This window comes from Jatropha curcas, chromosome 7 (assembly GCF_041381405.1).
Source record: "Jatropha curcas cultivar XTBG-Jc1 chromosome 7, XTBG_Jcur_1.0, whole genome shotgun sequence".
NCBI classification, from domain to species: Eukaryota; Viridiplantae; Streptophyta; class Magnoliopsida; order Malpighiales; family Euphorbiaceae; genus Jatropha; species Jatropha curcas.
The window spans coordinates 15,869,946-15,877,881 of record NC_143157.1 but is presented as its reverse complement, the minus strand read 5'-3'; the positions used below and the strand labels follow the sequence as shown (position 1 = coordinate 15,877,881).

At 38.4% G+C, this 7,936-nt stretch overlaps 1 non-coding gene across 1 annotated transcript; it reads left to right on the top strand.

Moving 5' to 3' along the window:
* Positions 1-3,951: 3,951 nt before the first annotated feature.
* LOC149494757 (small nucleolar RNA R71) lies at positions 3,952-4,058 on the top strand. Its single transcript, XR_016321901.1, has one exon. It is a non-coding gene; the product is annotated as a small nucleolar RNA R71 (small nucleolar RNA).
* Positions 4,059-7,936: the final 3,878 nt, after the last annotated feature.

The following is a 7,936-nucleotide window of genomic DNA, read 5'->3' as shown; positions in this document are numbered from 1 at the left end:
AACAGTGGTTTCGAGGATCTTTTTGATTTCTCTGTTAGTGACCTCTACTTGTCCACTGGTTTGAGGATGATATGGAGTACCTACACGATGAGTGACACCATATTTTGCAAGAAGGGAGTCTAAATATCTATTACAAAAATGCTTACCTCCGTCCGTGATTATCGCCCTGGGAGTTCCATGCCTTGTAAAAATGTTTTTCTTGATGAAGCTCATCACACTTTTGGCATCATTATTTGGAAGAGCAACAGCTTCTGCCCACTTTGACACATAATCCACCGCCACTAGAATGTATTGATTTGAATATGATGGTGGAAAAGGTCCCATAAAGTCCAGACCCCATACATCGAAGATTTCGACTTCAAGGATGCTGTTCAGGGGCATTTCATGTCTCTTCGAAATGTTACCTAACCTTTGACAACGATCACAAAGACGAACATAGTTATAAGCATCTTTAAAAAGATTAGGCCAATACAAACCACTTTCTAGTATACGCGCAGTTGTCTTGTTTACTCCAAAGTGGCCTCCACATTCCATTGAATGGCAGAATTTAAGGACACTTTCTATTTTAGTTTCCGGTATACATCTCCTGAAGAGCTGATCACTACAATACTTGAACAAAAATGGCTCCTCCCAATAGTAGAATTTGATATCATGAAAAAATTTTTTTCTTTGTTGGTAAGAAAAATTGGGAGGAGGAATTTTGCAAACAAGATAATTAACAATGTCAGCGTACCAGGGGGTTTGAGCATTTGCCACTAGAAGAAGTTGCTCATGAGGAAAGCTTTCATTGATTTGTAGCTCGCTTGTGTCTCCTTCCCCCAATTCAAGCCTGGAAAGAAGGTCAGCAACGAGGTTCTCGGTCCCCTTTTTGTCGCAAATTTCTAGGTCAAACTCTTGCAATAGAAGTACCCAACGAATGAGTCTTGGCTTTGCATCTTTCTTTTCCAGCAAGTATTTGATGGCGGAGTGATCTGTGTAGACTATTGTTTTAGCTCCAATTAGATATGCCCTGAATTTGTCAAAAGCAAAAACAATAGCTAGCAGTTCTTTTTCCGTAGTTGCATATTTTAATTGTGCATCATTCAATGTGCGACTTGCATAATAGATAACATGCAACTTCTTGTCTTTTCTTTATCCAAGAACAGCTCCTACAGCATGATCACTAGCATCACACATGAGTTCAAAGGGCAAAGTCCAGTCTGGTGTAGTGATGATCGGGGCTGAGATTAACTCCTTCTTCAACCTGTTGAAAGCATCTAAACATTCTTTGTCAAAATCAAAAGGTACATCTTTAACTAATAAATTGCAAAGAGGTTTAGTAATTTTTGAGAAATCCTTTATGAATCTCCTGTAAAACCCTGCATGCCCAAGAAAACTTCTTATGCCCTTCACTGTGTTAAGGGGAGGTAGTTTTTCAATTACCTCAATTTTTGCCTTGTCTACTTCAATCCCCTTTTGAGAGATTTTATGCCCTAGGACAATACCTTCACTAACCATGAAGTGACATTTTTCCCAATTTAACACAAGGTTAGTATCTTCACATCGTTGCATCACTAAAGATAAATTATGAAGGCATGCATCGAAGGAAGAACCAAACACAGAAAAATCATCCATGAATATTTCAATAAATTTTTCCACCATATCAGAAAAGATGGACATCATGCACCTTTGGAAGGTTGCAGGGGCATTGCATAGCCCAAAAGGCATTCTCCTATAGGCAAAAGTGCCATAAGGACAAGTGAATGTAGTTTTCTCTTGGTCTTCAGGGGCTATAGGTATTTGGAAGTACCCTGAATAGCCATCTAAGAAACAATAAAAAGGATATCCTGCAAGCCTTTCAAGCATTTGATCAATAAAGGGAAGGGGAAAGTGATCTTTGCGTGTTGCTTTATTTAATTGTCTATAATCTATACACACACGCCAACCTGTGACTGTTCTTGTGGGGATTAATTCATTGTTTTCATTAGAAATAACAGTCATACCTCCCTTCTTTGGAACAACTTGGACAGGACTTACCCAATTACTGTCTGAAATTGGATAAATGATGCCGGCATCTAAGAGTTTAATAATTTCAGCCTTAACTACCTCCTTCATGTTAGGATTCAGTCGCCTTTGGTGCTCGATTGAAGGTTTGTAGTTTTCTTCCATCAAGATTTTATGCATGCACACACTTGGGCTTATTCCTTGTAGATCTGAGATAGACCATCCTAATGCTTTCTTGTGCCTTTGTAAAACCTGCAACAACCTTTCCTCTTGATCAAGCGTTAAATGAGAAGAAATAATAACAGGAAAAGAATAGTTCTCACCTAGAAATGCATGTTTTAAATGAGGTGGAAGTTGTTTCAGTTCATGCTTAGGAAGTTCCTTTTCTTTTTCATTCAAGATGCTTGACTCATTATTTTCAACATGCAAAGTGGTCTCCACACATTCATCGACTACGTCAATTCTAAAATAGTCTCCATGATCCATAGGGAGTTTACAAGATTTAAGTACATCAAATACAATCTCTTCCTGTCCAACTCTAAGAGTCAACTTACCCTCATAGACATCCATCAATGCTCTTGCAGTTGCAAGAAAAGGTCTTCCAAGGATTAGAGATCCTTCCCTGTCGTCATCAATATCAAGAATAACAAAATCAATAGGAAAGATGAATGTACCTACCTTTACAAGCACGTCTTCTACAATCCCTCTAGGATATTTAATTGAACGATCTGCTAATTGCAAAGACATCCTTGTTGGTTTGAGCTCTCCCATACCTAGCATCTTAAAAACTTCATAGGACATAAGATTAATGCTAGCACCTAAATCTGCCAAAGCCTTTTCAAAGTCAAGATTACTAATGTTACAAGGGATAGAAAAACTTCCTGGATCTTTTAACTTTGGAGGCAGTTTGTTTTGGATAATTGCACTGCACTCCTCAGTTAACATCACTGTTTCTTGATCATCAATTTTTCGTTTCTTGCTCAAGATATCTTTTAGGAATTTAGCATAGCTAGGCATTTGAGCAAGAGCTTCAGCAAAAGGAATATTGATTTGAAGCTTCTTAAACACATCCAGAAACTTGAGGAAGCTCTTGTCATCTTGTGCTTTCTTTAATCTTTGTGGAAAGGGAACAGGGGAACATAGGGTTTTACCTTTTCTTTTTCCTCTAAATCAATGATAGGCACTTTTGATTGTTCTTTTTCCTCCTTTTCTTTCCTCAGTGGTTCATCTAATTGTTTGCCACTCCTCAAGGTGATAGCCTGCACTTGTTCTTTTGGATTCTTTTCAGTATTGCTAGGTAACGTACCTTGAGGTCAAGATGCCATCATGTTTGCGAACTGCCCTAACTGAATCTCCAAATTCCTGATTGCAGCTTGCTGGATTTTATGGTTCTCCCTGGTTTCATTCATGAATTCCATGTGTGATTTGGAGAGGGCAGTGAGGAGGTCATCATGAGATTTCTTTTCTGGAGGGTGGAACCCTGGGGGTGTATTCAAGGCATTGTTAGGATTACCATAAGATAGGTTAGGATGATTCCTTAACCTGTTATCATATGAATTTGAATAAGGGTAATTCTTTCTTCCTTGATTCATCACATAGTTCACTTGCTCCAAAGTCTGCGGATTTAAGGAGTCCATGATGCATTCCCCAATTCCATGTTGTCCATTGCACCTATCACACACTTGCATAATCGAATTCACAGGATTAGTGGTTAACATGTCCAATTTCCTTACCATGTTATCTACCTTGGCATTGAGTGCTGTAATGGCGTCTATTTCATAGACTCCTGCGGTTCTTCTCCTTTCGGTATTGTTTTGGTAGTGGCTGTTGCTTGCCATCTCCTCTATCAACTCATATGCTTCATCAATACCTTTCTTTTCAAAGGATCCACCTGCAGCTGCATCTAGAGTAATTTTGATATTAGGAGATAATGCATTATAAAAAGTCTGTACCTGTAGCCACTTGGGCAAACTGTGATGCGAGCACTTCCTTAGCAAGTCCTTGAATCTTTCCCAAGCTTCGTACAAGCTCTCTTGATCATGATGAGCAAATGTCATTATCTCATTACACAGCTTGGTGGTTTTTGAGGATGGGAAGAATTTAGCTAGGAATTTTTGAGCTAATTCATCCCATGTGGTAAAACTTCCAGCGGGACACGATTGTAACCATGATCTAGCTTTATCCCTAAGAGTAAAAGGAAAAAGCCTCAACTTGATTGCATCTTCAGAAACACCATTTTGTTTGAATGTGTCACAAATTTCCAAAAAATTGGTGATGTGAGCATTAGGATCTTCACTAGGCAAACCTCCATATTGGATCGAGGTAGAGAGCATTTGGATAATTGCAGGTTTAATCTCAAAGTTATTAGCTTCTACCCTAGGTCTTGTAATACTTGAGGTTGTCCCATTCAGATTAGGTGTTGTATAATCCCTTAAGGTACGGATCGGATGTTGAAGTGGTGGTCCAACTACGTTTTCGTTTCTATTTTCGTTTTCGTTGGCCATGTCTGCTTGTTGTTCGAGTTTTATTTCTCTTGCTTTTCTTACAGCGTTGTGCCTACGAAAGGTTCTTTCAATTTCTGGGTCAAAGACTAGAGGTTCAGTCGTCCTTGATCTTCTTTGCATAAAACACCTGGAACAGCACTTAAAAGAAAATTAAATAAAAACAAAAGCGTGTCTAAATTAATAACAGGGTAATTCGTATTGATATTGATACGCAAGTCCCCGGCAACGGCGCCAAAAACTTGACAGCTATTTTTTTCGCAAGTGTACGAAATCGCAACAAGTAATATAGAGTAAGAAAGTATCGTATCCACAGGGATTGTTTATCAATTACCAAAATTATGTTAACCTATTATTATTTAGACGATGATAAAAGGGATTCGCTGTAAAGTAAATAAAATTCAAACACAAAATTTAGGTGAAAAGAAATCAGGGGATTAAGCTACTAGGGAATTTGATTTCATTTGATTCTATCCAGCTTATTCTATTAGTTCATTAATCAAGTTTAATTGTTCAAGTAGGAGAAAACAACCCTAAGGTTACTAACAAGCTCTCCCGATTTATTGTTAGCTATTCTAATCCAATTTAATCACCTATCTTAATAGTGAAATTAAACATGAATCAGATCATTAGGTTTTATGGTTGTTTTATGAATTCACAACTTAATACTTTATTAACTTATGAAAGCCCCCCTTGAGTCAAACCATATAGTTTCCACATCAAGTTATTATTCTCAAGTAAATTATTACCTTGTTCATATCAATAACCCTTCTCCCGAATGTGATTATTGAAATAATTCAATCCAGGGGAATTTTTCTGCCTGGAAGCCTTAAGCACAATAATAAATTATAACAAGAACAAAGAAAAATAAATCTAATATTATAAGCTGGAATCGAATTAAATTACATCAAATCCCTAGTATAAAAGTTTAGCTAGACATAGTAATTAAATTAAGCTCAATCATACTTGAATCATTCATTATATTTAAAGACAATAATAAAGAAAGAAACAAGATGAAGAGTTTAGAATAAAAACTGTATCACAACTATGTTGATGGCTTCCTTGAATCTTAGCACAATTATTTGAAGCTTGAAATCTTTGAGAAGAAGAGAATTATGTAAAGTGTTGCACAAAAAAAAGGAGATCCCCTACTATGAGAAGTTCCTCCCTTTATATAGAGATCCTGAAGGCAAGTCTGACTCCTTTTAGGAAAATAGAATCCTTATTTAGCACAAAATCCTTTATAGGAGATCATAACTGTTTAGGCTCTTGATTTCTTCTTGATTAGGACTCCTTTTTCTTCAAGAATAGGTCCAGGTCTTGTTTAGTGTGTTTAGGAAACTCCCTGAAGTCGGCCCATGTGAGAAAGGCTTAATTTGCGTGTTAAATTCACGCTGGTTCCGCCTGGGCAGCACGGGCGTGCTTCATGGCACGGGCTGGGCGTGCTGTAGTCTAGAGGTCTGGCTAGTGAAGCACGGGGCGTGCTAGGTAGCACGGGCTAGTGAAGTACTGAGGCACGGGCGTGCTACAGAGCACAGGCAGGGCGTGCTCTTCTCTGGAAGTCTGTCTAGAGTTGCCATGGGCGTGCTATGCTTGACACGCCCTGGTCCCATTGTAGCACGGCCGTGCCTTTCGACACACCCTGGCCGTGCTCTCTTCTGTCTCTCCTTTGGTTTACTTGGCTTCTAGCACGGGCGTGCCTTCCAGCACGGGCTGGGCGTGCTAGAAGCTGAGTGCCTTGCATTCTAAAGTTGTTTTCTGCACCAAATTTCTGCAATTTTCTCTTAGATCAAGCGGATTAAAGACCAAGGAAGCTTTTAAACACAATTATACTAAAAGTGATTTGAAATTAAATTAAAGAAGTAAAAACTTACTAAAATTCTAATAAAAACTATATTAAAAACACTATAAAATTTACACTTATCAGTCACGACTGGGAGTATGAATCTCAATTATGTGTTGTATGCCAGTCTAGACCGTTCCATGGCCTATTTCCCTGATAGGATCAGCCGTCAGTATGGGATGATACAGCGCGTTCCCGGAATTCACAACTTTGAGAGTGGTCTCATTACGCAGCATCTGCTGACCAATCTGGTTGACCGTTGGCGAGACCGAAACACCAGGTACCTAGGTGACGGAGTGATGCAGGACACTGTGACACCCGAGTATGTGAACTGGTTTTATGCCTTATGATGGTGTTAGGTTCTACAAGGATCAGTGTCTGATGGTAGCCCTTGTTGAAATAAATGCTATTATTGCTTTCTCTGTCTTCTTTTAAGCTCGAACTTTGAGCTCCTATTTAATGTATCTGCTTGCTTTGAATCAATGAATTTACTAGCTCTGGCTTTATTAACTCCTGCTTTCTGCACATGTGAATAGACAACAAACTTTTTTTCTTTCGAAATTATTTGTTGTGTTAGTTATTTGGGCCTCCTGCCCTTGGGTTAATAAATGAAAGCTCATAAAGAAAAGATTATTCTATAAAGACAAGAAACTTATGCTTGGAAACAACAAAAGAATGGAGTGATTGCTCTATCACCTGTACAAATCAGACAAAAATAACAAATGTAACTCCTTTTATGTATGCGTGAACTTATGCAAGTGTAAAGGTTTATTCATGGTTTTATTGATCCTTCCAGGGAAATTACTAAGAAAATGGTATTCGTCCCTCTGGTCAACGTCTTAAAAGAGTTCATTGTTTAGGCAGGGCCAACAGCCAGGACGTTTCAAACCAAGTAAGTCGATCTTTGTTTAAATAAGCAGAGAGGAAGATCTTGCATTCTTCAACCACAACCCCGAAACAGGAAGAAAGGTTTTGAAATTCAAATCTTTTATTAATCTTACTTCTTTTCAATATTATACAGAAGTAAAGAAAGTTTATTCTAATACAATGGTCGTTCACTCTAACTACTTGATTTCCTATTCTCCTTTGAGTCAAGTTGATGGCGTTGAGCAACCAATTACTAATCTGTCACAAACGCATGGCATGAATTCTGCATTTAAGCTAAGCACCACGCGTTAATCCCGAGATTTTATCATTTTGCATTTTTTATGCTCTAACTTTTGCCTAGGCCGCCCTTTCGGGTTTTCAACCTAACGAGCTCATTTCTTGCCTAAGCCGCCCTTTCAGGTTTTCAACTTAGCTGATTTTTTTATTATTTTTTTTAATCAAAATCATCATTTCAGAGTAGAACCTTTTCATTTGATCTTGATTGATGATTCGGTTGACAGGCTCTCCTTCCATAGTGACTAATTCAGCGGTGCCTTTAGATAGCAGCTTCTGAATTCTGAACGGTCCATGCCAGTTGGGCTTGAATTTCCCACCAGGATGATGTTGGGCTTCATGATCCAATAACCTGATCAACACCAAATCTCCGTTCTTTAAAGCCCTTGGATGCACTCGCTTGTTGTAGAAACGAGCAATCCTCCTTTTTCTCATCTGATCCTAGAAT